Genomic DNA, 19,183 nt, shown 5'->3' on the forward strand with positions numbered 1-19,183 from the left:
GGGTTTCTCTGTGTTCAGATTGCCTTGCAAACAGTACAAAATGAAAACTGTTAACATGAAATGTTACAGCACTACATCATATATTATGAGCTGTATTATTAAAAGGTTATATCCTGTTTTCCCAAACAAAAAACTGGTAATGAAAAACAAAATATAAGCTGTAACTCAGCATACCATTCAATGAATGCAATAAGTACCGCTACTGGCCGAACAGTCGGCGCCGTTGACACCCAAGAAAAAAAGTTCAATGAAATCTGAGTATATATTATTCCAAATTTGGTAGGCCAAACATTCGTCGCATTACAAAAAAACGACTGAGTATCTGGTTGACAAGTGTGACGCTATGTTATGGGAACTGATTTTTTGTTTGAATAGTCTAAAATAACGACGAATGAACCCAAAGATATCGATTTTGAATTGACTAATATCTGTTTAAGAAAAAATTTTGTTTCAAAATCTGTTTTTCCGTTAATCAGCTGTCGCCCCCATACGAACGACAACTCTCAGAAGGTGAGAAACTTGTGCGAGCTAAGGACTAACGAGGTGTTACCTTTGAACGTGTGATTCCTAACACGGTCGACATAGAACATTCCTTTATGATATTTATTCCAAGTTTAATTCTGGTAATGTAGCAGCTGCGGTCTTTCTAAGGCATTTGATTGCGTTGATCATAAAATCTTGCTACGAAAAATTCACCAAAACGGCTGTAGAAATGACGCTGACATGGTTTGAATTTTACCTTTCAGGAAAGAATCGAATGGAAAGAACAACAGGACTTTCTGAAAAAAAAAAAGCAAATTTTGTGTGGTGTTCCTCAAGAATCAGTTTTAGGACGCATCTTATTTTTTTTATATTTCAATGACATTGCAAATTTGAGCATTTCTGGAAATTTCACTCTTTTCACTGATGATATGACGATATTGTGGATCAAACTCAAATGATTTACACAATGCACTATCTACTGATATGAAAACATCAAGGAGTGATGCTAATTTACTATCCTTCGATATAACTAAAACAAACATTTTATCATTCAAATGTGCTCTTGATGAGTTGTCATTTGGTGATAACTTAGTGATCAAAAACGCGACCCAATTGAATTTCCAGGTATTCATATTGACAATAAGCTCAAATTTATGAGCGAAAGATTTCAACAGTGATTGCTTTGTTTATTTTGGAATCGGTTTGGTTACCGCTTTGAAATTGCCAATTCCTTTAACAAATTTGGTCAGGAATTCTATTTATCACAATGTGATCAAGATGTTCAATCACTTGTTACCAGATATAAGACAAGCAAATTTGACCAACAAAATGTTAAGAATAAGAGTAAAAACATTTTTGGCTGATAGACCCTATTATAATTTGCAAGAGTTCTATAATGATAAATTAACGTGACAAAATGTGCATATTTGAATTTAGGTTATATAAGATTTTTGTTTGTTTTTATATTCACATTTTATGTTTCTATATTTACATTTGTATTTATTTTTCACAAGCTTTGTCTACAAGATTTATTCTTAATGACAATAAAGTATATTATTATTATCATCCGTTTGATTTGAATTTGTCTAAAACACTTTTTTCAGATGTATCCTAATCTCTAAGGCTATTATTTCAAGTGTGAAATTTTGTTACCTAATACTATTCGTATGTGAGATTTTTTCCCGAACTCAATTCGGAATAATTTTAAATGGCTTCATCTAAGAACACACCGTGGTGATTCAAATAGAAATTTTTGAGAATCATCCATCTGGATAAGTTCCAACATTTGAGTTCTGCCAGGAAAAAAAGGCAAAACAGAAAAAATAAAAAACAAAGAAATAGAATGAATTGAAAAAAACGAGGATATTCAAAAAACCAAAAAAAAATCGACGAAATTGGAATTGTAAAGTGCATTCCGAACTTTGAACACTGATTTTTTTACAGTTACATTTTAAATTCAATATTATCTATTTGTTATTTCAATTCATTAATTCATATCAAGGTTAGGGTTACAAAACCCTATTAAACTCTCAAGTAAACTGTAGGTAAGTAAAAGTAGGTTCACCTGTATGTACACATGTTTGTATGTTTGTCTGTTTGCAGATGGCGCTGTTCGTAATCTCCTTGATATAATTCGAACTCACTTCACATGTATTTCTTCACTTGAAAAAAGTGCCTGCTTGCCTTATTTGTAACCCTCCCTTGCGCGCCTGCTGCCTTGGGTTTGGTAGATGATTTTCAAGCTCCCTCTCCGGAATCGGAAAATATTAATGGTCATTTTTCTAAACAATATACGGCTGATTGATCCCAAAGTTTAGATAAAATGAATAGAGTTTAAAAATACTAAAAAAAACACCCTTTTATAGCATACGAAACTAAAAAATGAAAAGTATGCAACTGCCGACCTACGGAACCAAGGAATACAACGCTTTACGATGCTTGGTTGGCCGTTAGCAGCAAAATATTCAATCCTTTCTGAACATACCCTTGATCAGTGGAGACGGGTAGGGTTCTTTATCGAACAAAAAAATAAATAAATACCAACTATATTATTAAATTAAACAACCTATCAAGTTTGATAATCCTCAATGAAATCAAATAAATCTTAATTGCTTGTCGTTGACAATTGACAGGGTGACAATGTTGTGGAACCGGAGCTGGATAAATATCTCAAAACAAGAGTCCGTCGATGAAAGACGTTTGACCGTTGGGGAAATCGCAATTATAAATGATGGCTAGCCTGATTTCAGTAAGGAAAAGAGTGAGAGAAGTGACAAGAAAAGAAAGGAAAAGAGGGGCTATGGTGTAAACAGGGGTCAAAGGTCGATCTTCATGTAAATATTGCAATAGATGCAAAAATGCAATCTTGTAAATTGTATGGTAATATTATGTTCTTGAGGCAATTATTCGTCATAAATGTACTAGTTACATGCGCTAAATTCCTTAACCTTTTAGTATATATACTGAAAGTGTACACTGTTAGCGCTAGAGGTAAGTTGTTCAATTTCGACCCACTATTAGGTTATTTTAAAGTTGTTATTTATATGCTTTTTCTGTACAGGAAATGAGGATGTGACTGAACTAATGGTCTAGCACAACTTGATAACTGTACAACTATAAAGAAAGAAAACAAAACAATTTGTGTAGTAATTCATGCACAATCAGTGAAAACGACCATGCTGAGCAATAAAATGATAGAAATAAAGCACAGTTAAAAAAAGGCTTATCTGTTTCGTCGGTGAGTCCTTCAAGTCCTGATCTACTTCATGAGAGTATCCTAAGAGTTGAGGTGTTTAAATATCACTCGTTCAATTGAAGCAGAAGTAAATCCCTCAACCAGTGAAGCCTTATGACAGCTTCCAAATCCCTACTATTAAGCAGCAAGAAATGAGAAGCCAGGTTTAGCACTATACTCCACTACTCTACTTCTTGATATATAAAGCAGAACAAATCAAGGATAATAAAAGAAGGAAACAGGCCTGAAAACAATAAATACATTCAGTACTGATGACATTCTATTGTAGTGAATGTTCAAATAGGGTAACATACCCTAGATGTTGTGTGGCCTCGAACGTGATTACGTAGAACTTACGTCGAATAAGGTTGGAATGTTCAGTACTCCAGAAAATATATCCACAAATGAGTGAAGGTGGTTAAGATTACCCAACTCATCAATAATCTGGTGGTTTTGAACGAGATTTCCAGAATAAATCCGCAAAATGCGTAAATTGAATATCACCATCAAAATGAAGGACTTCAATTTTTTTCCAGTTTTTTTTTTCCTTCACATCTGTGCAAGTTCTAGTTACCTTTTTTCCAAATCAGTGGTACTAAATGTAGACGAAATTTCAATCATAGAGAAGAATTTCAATACAGACATAAATCAATCTGAATGGATGACAAGTATAGGTTATGTTTTGAAATTTTATTTATTTTGTAATAACTGCTACATTTCTAATGATCTAAGTGACTAAAGAGACCAAGTCTACTGCCAGAGATAGTGAGAGTAGGAAAGTTTGAGAAGAATTGAAATAAAAAAATGATATTTATTAATAATGATTATCTGTAAGGGCATGACCACATATAATATAGATTTGTTGACAATCCGATTCCTTTATTTATTTTCTCCTTCTTTCCTTCCTTTTTAGTACAAAATTCTTAATATCTAGAAAAAATAAAATAAAACCGTAACAAGTAAATATACTTTAAGAAACTACAAAACACGCTTTCAAAGAACATCGAACTGAAAAGTTATTTTTTTTTTCAAGTAAGCTTAAGACAATAACGAACGAAAAATACTAGTATCACTGTGAAAATAGCGTGGGCACTTTGTGCCATATTTTTTGTATATCAAGCGCCCGTCATTTTTTTCACAATAGTACTAGTATTTTTCGTTCGTTATTGTTCTGAGTTTAAAAAAAAATATTTTCAACTTTTCAGTCCGGTGTTCTTCAAAGCGTGTTTTCTAGTTTTTTAGACTAGGTATATTCATTATTGGTGTGCTTAAAGTGTCCTGATCCAGTATAACTAAGGTCTAAAGTAACAAGTGTTGAGCTTTCAGTTTGGTAACGCTTTTCAGCGCTTATAAAATCAATTTCTATGTAAAATCAAGAACTGGCCTGCAGTCTGGCATCCGCAAATCGAAAACTAGCCATTCCAGCTAGGCACAAATACTCCTTTCATTAGTTTGAAAGTAGTTGACAATGTTTCGCGGTAGGTTGGTCTAAAGTGAGTGGGTTTATTCGACCCTCCACCGCAACCCATAAGGGTTTATTGTGGCTCACACCTATTCACACTCGACCAAATAAACCCAGCTTCTTAACGAAGCCGATTAGTTTGTATGGTGAGTGGTGTTTCAGGTCAGATGGTGAGAGTACGGATCTGCTGAATGTGTCGCAGTACATTTCATTAGTTCAGACTTCCACTGTCTAATTTGATATGAAATGATTTGAAATCCCTGGAAGAATCAATAAAATTGGAAAAAATAGCTGAAAATAACAAATATCTTAAGCAAAAAACCCTGAACTGGAATTACAATGAAATAAACAAAAGCAACAACTGAAAATTGAACAAATAAAACGAAATAAGAAATTAAACTTAAAAAATTGAAAGAGTTCAAGCCCAGTTACTTCACGACGTTTCGATTGTTAGTATCCACAATCGTCTTCGTGTGATGACTGTAATCACCCTTCAAATCATTGTTTTGCCAAATCACCATGGACGGATATAGCATTTAACAATATGAGCAAATAATAAAAAAAATATCAAAAATGGTGTTCTGGTCGGGGAACGTACCGCGCGCTCCGCCCGTTTAATGGTCTCCATAATCGTCCTACCGAGAGGATTCTTCGCAATATGGTGGACAGATTTGAGTTCACTGGTTGAGTAAACCATCGACCAACACTCGTACATTGACGAAACGCAAGATCTGCAGATGTCTGTGAGAGTGTGAAGGAGAATCCGAAGCAGTGGAGTTCGCGTCGCTCACAAGAACTCAGCTTTTGGCAGACCATACCTTACACCCGTACAAAATTCAACAGACCCAGGAACTGAAGATAACCGACCATGGACCAAGACGAGTGAACGCCGAATGTGCTCTGGAGCAGTTACCAATTGACCCTAGTTTTCATAGAAAAATCATCTTCAGGGATGAGGCCCATTTTTGGATGAATAGGTACGTGAGCAAACAAAATTGTTAAATTTGGAACGATATCAATCCACATGAGATCCAAGAGCGTCCAATGCATTCCAAAAAGTCACTGTTTGGTGTGGATTTTGGGCTGGCGGCATCATCACTACTAACTGTGAATACTATGGGTCGATGGTTACCAAATTTTTTTGGCCTGAATTGGATGATCTCGACACCAACGATATTTATGTGGTTGGAATAATTCATAGGTGAAAGTATTAGAGTGAGAACCATCGATATGGGAAACAATATTATGAGAAAACTGGAAAACTTATCAAACTGCCACGCATGTTTCGAACTCTCATGTCACTGGTAGTCAGCTGCTGTTCTGAAAAAAAAACTCACATATCTTCTAGAGAGTTGTATTGATATTTCAATCTATAGTTATTGGTATATGAAATATGTAACAAGTGAACAACAAACAAGGAGATTTTCATTTAGGAACATCACGTATGAACGTTTGTTTGAAGGTGATTGACAATGTTTCGTGATGAATTTCACTAGTTCGGACTTCCATTGTCTACTATATGAAATGATTTGAAATCCCTAAAACAAGTAAAAAAGAATAATTAAAAAAGGATAGCTGAAAATAACAATTATATTAAGCAACAATAAACCTGAAATGAAATGATAGTGAAGAAACCTACAAGTAAAAATATAATAATTGAATAAATAAAAATTAAAGGAATGAAAAAATAAAATAATAAAGTGTAGAGATTCCAAGTCACGTTAGTTCACGACGTTTCGATTGTTGGTATCTACAATCGTCTACGGGTGATGACTGAACTGATTCCTCCGAGAGATGACTATTTATAGGTCGTTGAAATACTTTCACTTTCTCTGCTTTCCATTTTCCGCTTCACTGATTCCGTGAGAGATGACCGTTTTGGCGGGAGTTGGCCATTTTTCGTTTGATGATGGGTTTCCATATGTTTCGTATTTCTACGCTGGCCTGGCTGAATACGTTTTTGGACAAGATGTATGCGGCTTCCTTAAATTTTCTCCTAAACCAATGTTCCTCTCTGTGCAAAATCTCAGCTTGGGACCACTCGATGTTGTGTTGATGGGTCCAAACATGGTCTGCTATTCCTGATTTGCTGGTTTCTCCTCGCTGTGTGTGCTTCTTGTGCTCGGCAATGCGAACATTCAATGGCCTCTTAGTTTCACCAATATAGGATTTTCCGCACTCACAGGGTATTCGGTAAATGCAATTCTTGGAATCGCAGTCCGCGTTTGGGGGCCTGGTTTTCGTGAGGCTGCTACGGATAGTGTTACGGGATCTGAAACAGGTTCTGATGTTGTACTTGGAACCAATTCTTCTTATCCTCTCCGATAATCCTCTGATGTAGGGAAGTGCAAGCACTGGTTGTGACGGCTTCTCTTCCTTGCGAGGCTCCTGCTGTCTTTTAGCCAAAGTCTTTTCTACCATCGCTTTGGAGTATCCATTCCGCTGAAGATCATTTTTGATGATGTCTAGTTCCTTCTCGAGACCTTCCTTTGTATTACACAGCCCAAAAGCACGGTCTAATAGAGTCTTGATGATTCCTCTTTTTGTCGATTGATGGTGATTGGATTCGTGTTTCAGATACTGTCCCTTATGAGTGGGTTTTCGGTGTACAGATGTTTCCCACTTAGTGTTGCTTAATATAATTGTTATTTTCTACTATCCTTTTTTAATTATTCTTTTTTACTTATTTCAGGGATTTCAAATCATTTTATATAGTAGACAATGGAAGTTCGAACTGGTGAAATTCATCACGTATGAACATTGTAGCGAAGATTCATTTAAGCGATTATAATTTTTTTTTCAATTGTAATAAGAACATTTTTTAAATAAATGAAATACATATATCACTAAAAATTGAACAATACCTATCATTAATGAAAGAATAAAATAAATCATTGGAACCAAAAAAAATATCAAATTCAATAAAAAATAATCAGAGAAATTCCGTAAGATTCCAGACGCTGAACTCTACGTAAAAGTAGCAACCTTATTTAGATAGGATCATATCGCTTTTCCTGTAGAACAGCAAATAAGGAACTCGCGTTCCCTAAGGTTTCAATAGGTTTGTTCTGGTTCTTCGAAATTCAGTTCCCGTCAGGATCATGCGCATTTGATATAGAGCGTTCTGGTTCATTCAGGATAATTTCGGACTGATGAATCGTCTGTTCTGGTTTCGACTGCGAAATGATCCTGAACTGTCTTGAACCGTTCCGAATCGTTCTTGCTCTCGAGGCTGAACTGTTGAGAACTGTTGCTCATGCGCATTCATGTGGAAGTTTGTTTGGGCTATTTGAGATTTGAGGTTAGTTAGATAAAATTTGAACTGACTACAAGGATACGCTACATAACAAAATGGACATGATTAAAAGTATTTCCTCGTCTTCATCATCATCATCCTCATCTTCAGACGATGATGAACCAATTCTTCAACTTCTAAGTGCTGCGGAACTTTTGAGACAGTGCCCAAAAAACGAACAATTTAGTGAAACTACAGTGGCCTTGTTTAATGATGAGGAATTCAAACAGCATTTTAGGTATGTATCAATATTGTTTTAAAAAATGTTATGCTCAAACGTTTGTTAAATTTTATTTTATTTATATGAGTGATAGATACACTGTTTCATTTGAGATTATATTCAATGAGAATGGCCAATAATGAAAATATTTATTTTGTAGAGTGCCCAGAAAAGTAGTGTCTCAACTGGCCTTACTACTGAAAGAATCTGAAAGTTTTCCTAAATGTAGCACTGGATTTGAAATTATCCCACCTGATAAGTGCATCCAGATATTTTTGTGGTTTATTGGACATAAAGCTGTTGGATTCCGAGATGTTGGTTCAATGTTACAATAAGTAAACTGCATAATATTATAGAAGTAGTATCATACTTCATTTCTGGTTTGTTAGAACATTTCAAGACCATGGGGTTTCCACGTGTTTTGGGAGTCATAGATAGCAGCCACATCAAAATTGATACCCCCTCTGAAGATCCTGTATCCTATTTCAATAGAAAAAAATGTTATTCTATTCATGTAAGTGAGCAAGAATGTTGAACATTTTTAGAAATATTCAAAAGATATTTTCATATCCTGTTAACCTAAAAATGATGTATTTCCGTAGATTCCTATATATTTCTTTATTATTTTCAAATTTTCAGAAATTATGTTTAAACATGTACCTATATTTCCATGTATGAAATTTTGGTTTTTGAAATATAACTTTCTCTCTATTGAAGTTATAATGTTTTGAATATTTCTTTATGTGAATGTATTTGGTTTCATGTGTAAAAACTTCTTCAATAAACACTTCTTTACAAATGCAAGCTGCATGTGACCATAAAAAAAGATTCAGAGACATATTCATTGGATTTCCTGAATCAGTACATGATTCAAGAGTTTTAGAAATTCATCTCTAGCATCATCTCTTGAAGAAAAATGTGGTGATAATTTCCTTCTAGGAGACAGTGCTTATCCATGCTTGAGACATTTATTAACACCATATAAATTCAGAGAAAATTTAAGTGTAACTGAGAAAGAGTATAACAGAAAACTAAGTCATAGTAAAGTGGTAATTGAACATGCATTTGGTATACCAAACAAAGATTTAGGATGTTGTACCATGTCAAATTGACAAAAATTGAAAACATTTGCCATCTAATTAGGGCTTGCTGTGTTTTACACAATCTAACTATTGATGAGGATATCAATTTGAACCAGACAAGTGAACCTACCGTAACAGATAATTTAGTAGAAGATGAAGATGATGAAGAAACTAATGAAGGTCAGAACGAACCAGGCCATGCTTTCCGAAACTACATAGCTAGTATTTTAAATATTTAGATTACTTTTTAATTTTTCATGTACATTAAGTGTAATTTAGATTATTTTTAATGATGTAAAGCTGTATTCAGTAAATTAAATATCATTTATTGCTTCAAAATACTTGTTAAAATATCAAATTTCAATAAATCATATAGCACCTTATTCTGGAATCAAATTTGATATTTTGATAAGCCCAGTATCTCCTGTCACTTTTAACTAAAAGATGAGTAACTGGTAACAATAAATATTTTGTGTTCTAGAACCAATTTCATCCTTCTGTATCATCAGAAATTTGTATACAAATTTGAATCAATTCAAAGCATAAATTACAATTTTTTCACTGGACATTTCTAAGTGTATAACAAGGCAAATCATGTGATGAGCTAACTATTATTTAAAACTCAAGATCCTATAATTTCAGTACATAAAAAAAATATTATCATAATATATTTGCTCAAGAGAAAGGATGTATTAAAGTATAACCATAATCGCAATAAATGAAATATTCCTGTTTCTAAATTAAGAATAGATTTTTCATTTCTGAAAAATTAATGAAAAAATCATTGGGAATTTCTGAAGAAAAATAGATATTGAAACAAGTTTATTTTAACAAATGAACAAACATATCTGGAACTAAAAAAAATATATCACATATAACAAAACTCATATATCACATAAACAATAAATAAAGAAATCATAAACTCTGCTACACCATTAAAACACCAAAAAAAAACAATGTTTCATCAGAATACCAGTATCTAATAACTATGGAGGGACGACAGTATTATCAATACCAAAATACTGTTCCAATATTTTGGTTCTCTTTTTCCTGTCTTCCAGCTTTTTTTTCTCAATTTCAAGTTTCTGCTTTTGTAAACTTAGTTTTTCAGCATAGTATGTTTTTAAATCAATATTTCATTTCTCTTTGTGTAGGATGGGGTAGGGCGTATCCTTTTTCTTTTTGGCTTTTCCGGTCTTTCAGATATGCTTAAAACAGGACGATTATTTTCTTCATTACTCAAAGATATTGAAGGTATATTTTTAAAAGATACATCTTGTACATTTTGCAGATCTTGTGTTAAACCTGAGATTTCAATCATTCCAGAAGGAGCTATTATCTCAGATGAAGTTAATAATATTTTTGGTGTTTTTTTTTTTGAAATAACTCATTTATTGAATAAGAAATTACAAAAATGAGAAGTTGAAAAAAATTACAAAATTGAAGAAACTAAGAGTGAAACTTTCCCTCGGTTATCTTAAAGGCGCGATTTTGTTCCATCCTTTACATAAAAGAGGACGTATGCTTCTCCACTCACAAGTGAAATTGGTGACACGTGTGAATCGTTGTATTTGGGCCACGCGCTAGTATACGGGTGTCTGCAGTATGCTGTATAATGTCCTCTGTTAGTAGTCCCACTGTAATTTAAAAGTGCATATGGATTATAACAAGTAGCCACATTTTCTCCTGCAAAATTGTCCATATCCAATCCTTCTAGAGGAAATTCGATGACATCATTCAATTTGCCTCTACTTTCCGTTGGAGAGAATCTTTTTGAATGTATTACTAAAATATAGGGAAACTTGTGGATTGATAGGGACTTTATGCATTTTCTTCTTTCCTTGCATTTCGAACACGTCGGTTTTTCAATTCCATCCAAAGTTTCTTCTCTTGTAAAATAATCTAAGCATTGCCACAAACTCAATTGGTCGGTTCTTTGTGATATGGAGAGAGAGAAATCCCAGAAAGGATCAAATGTTACTGAAGAGTATCCACAGTGTGTGCATTTCATCGTGGATTTCAATTGGCCAACGAAATTATCTACAATCTTAGAGTTATGCATCCTCAAATATGTGAGCCATGACTCTTGTGCATTTTCGCTGTCGCTCAATTTTTGGTGTTATATTCAACTTTTCGCCAAAAATCTCATTGAATTCATTTTCATCTGGAAAATCCTTTCTACCTCTTCCTGTTCTGTTATTATTGTCTACTACTTTTTTATAGGATCTATGGTGATTCTAAATCTATTGGATAAATCAATTGATATTTTTTCCCACATTTTCTTTACAGTTTTTATTTCTCCTCTTCCTATTTTTGGTTTGTATACTTTATTTAAGTTTAAAAGTACAAGAATATTTTCTCTACTACTACTGAGATTTTTAGCTTGTACGCATCATGTCTTGCGCAGTTTCCAAACAGTTTCGGATGTTAGAACCAGAATAAACCTAATACGTCTTCATTTTGCACGGTCTTGACCGAAGAATCGTCGTACCTAATTCAGCAATTGTAGCCGACGTGGAAGGCATCGGTCACGTAGTGTCCAATGTTGGCATTTTTGCCTTCGTGGTAAACGACGGCGAATAGCTTGTATTGTCTCTCTGTTGGAGACTGTGTTTCCGACGATATCAAAGTCAAATCAAACTTCAAGTCGAATTCAAAATCAAAAGCCTTGATAATCTTCGTGCAACGGTAGTTGCTGTATTTGAAAAACTTCAGATACAAAATAAGGATAACGGGAGCGTAATTTGCTCCCAAGCTACGACCTTCTCGTTTGTTTTCAACGAAGTCACTCCCTCCAAAAAATAATATTATTTATAATAATATTATTTTTTCTGAAACATAACGAAAAAGTCAGTGATTATATTGTTCATTCTTACTAATCATTACAAGGTTTTTGAATCAATTCCAAGTTCAATTGCCAGTACGGATCTGCGAGTCAAATACGATTCATCTAAAAAATTAATTAACTGTTTGGATCGACGAAACTCATGGATTCGTCTGTTTTATTGTTTCCATACATTTTTATGAGTCTGGCGGTCCCTTCCGCGTTCTTCCAATTGGATCAATGATAGTCTGGAATTGATATTCGTTCACTGAAAAATCGTATTCATACATATTACCAAACAGAAATTCAAAATTTGTTTAAAGATGATTGACAATGTTTCATGATGAATTTCATTAGTTTAGACTTCCATTGTCTGATATTATATAAAATGATTTGAAATCCCTGAAAGAACTTAAAAAGAATTAATTAAAAATTAATGAAGGAGAATAAAAAAGAATAGCTGAGAAAAAAAAACAATTAGGTATGTTAAGCAAAATAACCTGAAATGAAATAATAGTGAAATATGTAGATATACGAATATAAAAACTATAAAGCATAAAAATATAAAAAGTTAATGCATAGAAAATAAAAGTACCCACTTCGTTAATATTTTCCAACTTTACAGTTCAGAGCCAAATGTGAAGGTACATCAAACTAAAAGTTAAAATAGCAAAGCTTATTGTTGAATCATCTGAAAATGGAATTTTTAACAGGTGATGATTGACTGTATTGCCAAACATGCGCCAAACTAACTGACTGTTATAAGGAAACAAGTATATCTGAGGCACCAGTCAATCTAATAATAACACTGATGATCTTCAAACGAGACTCAACCTCTGACGGAAGCAAGAAACTCTTTGGAAGGTTCGAACATTTCAATCTAGCAGATCACTATTATAATATTCATGCAGTCATTGTTCACTGTGGTTCTGGCGTTGAATTTGGTCATTATTATTACGCCTTGGTCAAAAACGAAACGGACTGGTTTCAGTTTGATGATTGTCGTGTCACGAAGTTTTCTGGCGATGTATTGAATCTATTGAAGCCTCTGGAGACTTCATTTTGTTTTATGAGAGAGAAGACATTGGTAGATTGAGATCTTCAGATGATGTGGTGCTGCAGGTTTTTCCGAGTTTTCCTGCAGCTGAAAAAGCAAATGCGCCACTGGATTCAATGAAGTCGCCCTGGAGCACCATTTAATTTCCATTGTTGTTTTTATTTTTATCGTTGTTTCATAATTTCACAAATAAATTGGTCTCAAAGCAGAAAAAAAAATAGTCACACAGTTTAGATACATGTAGGTACTAAAACCCAAAAATAAAAATTAATTGCTTATACAATTTAAATTTCTGTTTTAATAGAACTCGTCGAAAGTTCAATAGGCCTTTGAGATCAGAAGCTTTTTACGGATTTTCTAAATTTAGCGGAACATGTAATGCCTTTGATCTCAATTGGCAAATGGTTAAACAATTTTTCCATTATATATGAAAGACCTCTCAATACCAAGATAAGTACGGAAGGCAAGGTCAAGATTTTATGCATTATGAATGAAGGTCAACAGGAATCCCTGAATCCAACTTTACACATATTGCTAACTGCTCTTTTTTGTAGTACAAACACCCTATCAAACATGTATTGGCAACACGTTCCCCAAAAACAGATACCGTATCGCAGAAGGGAATCAATAAGAGCAAAGTAAACATTTTTTGCCACGACAGTGCCCAGATCATTTGCTGATATTCTGACTGCAAAGCATCCTGAAAATTTTTTTTAACATAGTTTATTTATGTGACCTTCAAAATCCAAATTTTCATCTATCTATAAACCCAAAAATTTTGCTGACATTTTGTTTACGACTGACTAATTGGGTACCCAGGTGAATATCCAGTGTGGAGCACTTGAGGGTGATGATGCTAGTTTTCAATATATTGAATGATAATAGATTAGCATCACACTAGACTTTTATTTTTATAATATCCATGCTGATCAAATCATGCAGTTCCCTTTCATTCTTGCAATGTCAAAATAATGTGGTGTCATCTGCGAATTGGGTTATTTTTGTAGCTATATTAATGCAGGCTAGTTCGCTAATATATAACAAGAAGAGGATTGGGCCTAGAACCGGTCCTTGTGGGACACCACAAGTAATTGTCTGGGGATGGGATATGTTGTTCGGGTTGTCGTGGTACGATCTGAACCGTTTAAAAGACATATCCCTAAAGCCATATACTTTTATTTTTTGCAGCAGAATTTCATGATACACGCAATTGACGGCCATTTCACGATTATTTAAATTGGGATAAACATTTTCTAGTGTTTTTCCAACTCTGAAACCCAAACTGACTGCTATTAATAATATTATGCCTACTCACGAACATCATAATTCTTTATTTAACAAGTTTTTCAATGATTTTAGCAAGGGTACGTAGTATAGAAATAGGCCTGAAATTACTTTAATATTTTGAGATTTACCACCATTTCCGATCGAAGATAAAGTAAAATGGATTTGGGAAATAATATCCACTGGTGATAATAATCCATTCTTCTTCACACGAGTTCTAATGAAAAATGAATACTTATTCAAATGGAAGAACATTTATTAAATTGTGTAAATAAACTTTCAATGATAATTGTTGATGTAAATTCCCGCATGATCTTTATGCTTTATTTTCTGGGTAGCATTTACATATTTTAATGAGGGCCTCGCGGTTTAGGTAGAAAGACTGCTGAAAGACAGCAGCTCCTGCTTTCATAGACGTCGTATACGTATGGCAGTTTAAAGTGAATGTGAAATCACAATATTTTCTTTTGATGTTGTTGTTGCAGTCCGAACATCGTATGCTGTACACTCCATTTAGGTTTTTGTCTTCTTCTTTTTCGTAGCTATTTTTTTTTGTGTCATTTTCGGGTTTGGCTTGTATGTGCTGTTGATGCTCAGGGGTTTGGAGATGTTTATTAGTGTTTAGGTTTGGTGACCTATGTATGTGAATGTCCATCGTTGTGTTGTTTTATCTGTTGGAGTAGTTTAATTCATATTCTGTATTTTTTGTTTGATTCTATTTTCTAATTTATCTATTGTCTTTTGGGTGTATCCGTTCTCGTTTGCTATTTGGTATATGATTTTCTTTTCCTTGTTCCGTGCATCATTGCTAAGTGGTATCCTTAACATTCTGTATATGAGTGCATTATAGGCAGCCAGTTTGGGTGGTTTGAACTTGCAGGTATGGTGAAGCTTGTTATTTCAGCATAAAGGAAGAAAACAACTCGAAACTCAACTACCTGGACATAACTATCGGATATTAACTACAACAAAACAGAATTTCAAATGGCAATATACAGGAAACCCATACAAACAAGCCCCACTATACCCGCAAGTTACCATATACCAAATACCAAATAGCAAACGAGAACGGATACACCCAAAAGACTATAGATAAATTAGAAAATAGAATCAAACAAAAAAAAAAAAAAAGAATCAAACTACTCCAACAGTTAAAAACAACAGAACGATGGGCATTCACATACGTAGGTCACCAAACCAAAAAACTATCAAACATTTTCAAACATCTGAACATCACTTACAAGCCGAACACGAAAATAACACAAAAAATAGACAGCTAAGAAAAAAAAGAAGACAAAAACCCAAACAGGGTGTACAGCATACGAAGCTCGCACTGCACAAATTCTATATCGGCCAAACCAAGAAAAAAACTGATCTAAAGGTACGACGAGCACAAAAAGGCATACATAAACCCAATAACATATAAACCAAACCTCGCAACACACGCCATACAAAACAAATATTACTTTCCCCCGCCAGAGAACATAAAACTTATAAAACAAATCAATAAAGGAGACCTTATGGATATCTAGGAAACTTAAACATCCATAAATTTAAAAGTCATAATTCACTTATTGAGGAACAATTACAAATCAAAACACAACAAGACCCAACATTCAATATACTACACAATACAACACACATTCCTAGAAACAGTGAACCAAGAGAAAACCCAACACAAAGGACAGTACCTGATGTAACCAAAATACAGGAAAATTTACTTGCAGTACCTGCACTAAAACGTTCTGTTTTGATACGCCCATGAATTCACAAAACCGCTTTGGTCTACCAAGTTCTGTTTTCCGTTAGCAACTACTAATGATCATCGTCGAGCACCCAAATCAAATACATTTGTGGATTTTCTTCAAATACGTAATGCAACTACTTTGTTAGGCAAGACGTTCATTTTTGAAACAGCTATTTATTATTCTGTTTATTCCGTTCATAATTGTCCTCGTTTTTTTAGCGCTTGTCTCGCCAATGATAATGCATATTGCTTTAAATCTTTTCAGTGTGCTAACTAACTCAGCTATAAATAATTTAATGGTTTCAACCAAGATCCTATTAATGCTGTTGTGGGTGGATATCTTTATGTATTTATGCAAAATAGCGATAAGAACTTAATGGGGTTTACTGAAAATTATATTCTTTTTAATATCGCACGTACAATAATATTTTTTTGTTAACACATCAAGATTTGGAAATGTTCAAATTTTTCTGATAACACATTCAAATGTTGAGGTCTGTCAAAATTATGAAAATTTCCTCTAATTCCCTAAAATTATTAATGAACCTCAATTTGAAAAATTTAATTTATGAATTTGTCTATTTTACAACCTATCAATGTAAAGAAATGCTCGTGTATCAATATCATATTATTTTTGGAAATGGTAATAGAGTACTCACAAGGATGTAGACATATGCTGGGAAACAAGCATAATGATTTCAGGCGCAGTGCGTTCTGAATTTGGTGTCAGGAGAATTTCATGTGAGGAGTCAAGTGGTCGATAGAAATATACGAGGTCCCTTCAATAAATAAAGTGCACTTAAATTTTTCACAAAAAATATTCATTTATTCATCAATTTGAATTGTATTTCCTTCACGAAGCCCCTCCCAGATATACAACACCAGTGCTAGGGTTTTTTACAATCATCGAAGCAGTTCTGATATGAACTTTTTGGTATGTCCTTGAGCTCTCTCATCGATTCGGATTTTATCTCCTCAATCATCGCAAAACACCGTCCTTTCATGAGTCCCTTCAATCTCGGAAATAGAAAAGAATCACACAAAGAAGAGGGGGCCAAATCTGGTGAATACGATGTTGTTTTTGGCCAAAAAATTACGAAGAAGTAATGACGAGTGAGCAGGTACATTATTGTAAATGCAAAAGCCATATAGTGAACAAAACTTCGACATTTGACTGAACTTAGCGTGATTTTTTGGTCTTGGCATTCCTGTACTCTTCCATTGGGACGATTTGACTTTGGTTTCTGGATAGCTGTTGACGTCAACAATTCCTCACCTGGTTAGTTTAACCCCAATTCGAAATCACTCCTATATCTTCGTTAAAATAAGCAACCTCCTGCTGCAGGTGATGATGTGCATCCGCAGCTGTTGTCCTGGAATCCAAATGTAATGACGAGACAAGTGTGCTGTCGTCAGCAAATCAATGATGACGATAGTAATAATATTAATTTTTATTCATGAAAGTTCAATATTTTACAATAATTGAAGTACATAAATATTCAAATTCCTTTCTGGAGATAGAGTGTCGGTTAAATCGTGGCAAAGTTGCGTATTTTAGAGACCTATTCAATCATGTAAAAAAATCGAATGAAGCTCTTTTGGTTCTGAAAATATACATCAAAAACCAAAAAATTCCAAATTATTTTTTGCCTATATTATCTTCTTTATTCGCAGACATATTGAAAATCTGTCCACATTTTGCTATCAGCACTTGATGTGGGCTATCAGAATATGTCCATGAATCATTTATACAGGGTGTCACCTGATTTGGGCCACTCCCATCTTTGAATTTTTAAATACGGACCTGTATTTTTTGTTGTAGTTTTTGTATCGTAGACGTTTGCTTCATACTGAGAAATTAAATTTTATTTTATTTTTTGGGATGTTTTGGTAATATTGGGTAAATTATTCCCTTTTAAATTACGGCCCTGGATGTTGATTGACTGAGTTGAATAAAAACAAAACAAAATTTTGAAAAAATACAGGTCCATATTTAAAAATTCAAAGATGGGGGTAGCCCAAGTCAGATAACATCCTGTATAAAAGATTCATGGACATATTCTGATAGCTCACATCAAGTGCCAATAGCAGAATGTAGACAGATTTTCAATATGTCTGCGAATAAAGAAGATATCGGCAAAAAAATAATTTGGGATTTTTTGGTTTTTCCTGTATATCTTATACAATCTATATTCGATTTTTTCACATCATTGAATAATTCTCTAAAATACACAACTTTGCCACAATTGAACCGACACTCATTCTCTAATCGTTTACGGGATCCCCATGTCCCCATGGACAAAGTATGATGAGCTGTTTTTTCGGGTTTCGTTCCGTGTTCTGTGTATTTTATCCTCATGAGGATTATTTTCACAACTTTTCGGCAAATTCTCATTTGCCATCTTCTGATGATGTCTGGAGTTTTTCAATTAGACAGCGTCACAACTAGTTGAAAACTCCAGACATCACCAGAAGATGGCAAATTAGACATTGCCGAAACGTTGTGAAAATAATCCTTATGAGGATAAAGTACACAGAACACAGAACGAAACCTGAAAAAACAGTTCATCATATATATATATATATATATATATATATATATATATATATATATATATATATATATATATATATATATATATATATATATATATATATATATATATATTTTGATTGATGCAACTAATTTTCCTTTATTTTGAGTACTTCAATATTAAATTCTACAAAAAGGATTTGAAGCTTTATATCTTCTATTAATTGTCTGCGAGCGCTTTCGACAGTTGGTAGTACTGTCATCATCTAGCACTCCTCAAACTGAACTGGTCATCCTGTTGTCTGCCTCTTTATACGGTCAGAGCGTCTTAACTCAGGTATTTCAGGTACTTTAGGTAAATTTGCCTGTATTTGTTCTGCATCAGGTACTCTTCCTCGTGTTAGATCTTCTCTAGAAATGTGTATGGTTTTGTTTAATATATTGAATGTGAGATCTTGTTGT

The 19,183-nt window shown here is 33.8% G+C and overlaps 1 long non-coding RNA gene across 1 annotated transcript; it reads left to right on the top strand.

Annotated features, from left to right (window-relative positions):
• The first annotated feature begins 2,765 nt into the window (after positions 1–2,765).
• On the top strand, positions 2,766–3,218 carry LOC141484865 (uncharacterized). Its single transcript, XR_012466850.1, has 2 exons — positions 2,766–2,973; positions 3,044–3,218. It is a non-coding gene; the product is annotated as an uncharacterized lncRNA (long non-coding RNA).
• The last annotated feature ends 15,965 nt before the right edge of the window (positions 3,219–19,183 follow it).

This window comes from Leptinotarsa decemlineata, unplaced genomic scaffold (genome assembly GCF_025532065.1).
Source record: "Leptinotarsa decemlineata unplaced genomic scaffold, Ldec_3_MD MMD2_tig00026294_RagTag_RagTag, whole genome shotgun sequence".
NCBI classification, from domain to species: Eukaryota; Metazoa; Arthropoda; class Insecta; order Coleoptera; family Chrysomelidae; genus Leptinotarsa; species Leptinotarsa decemlineata.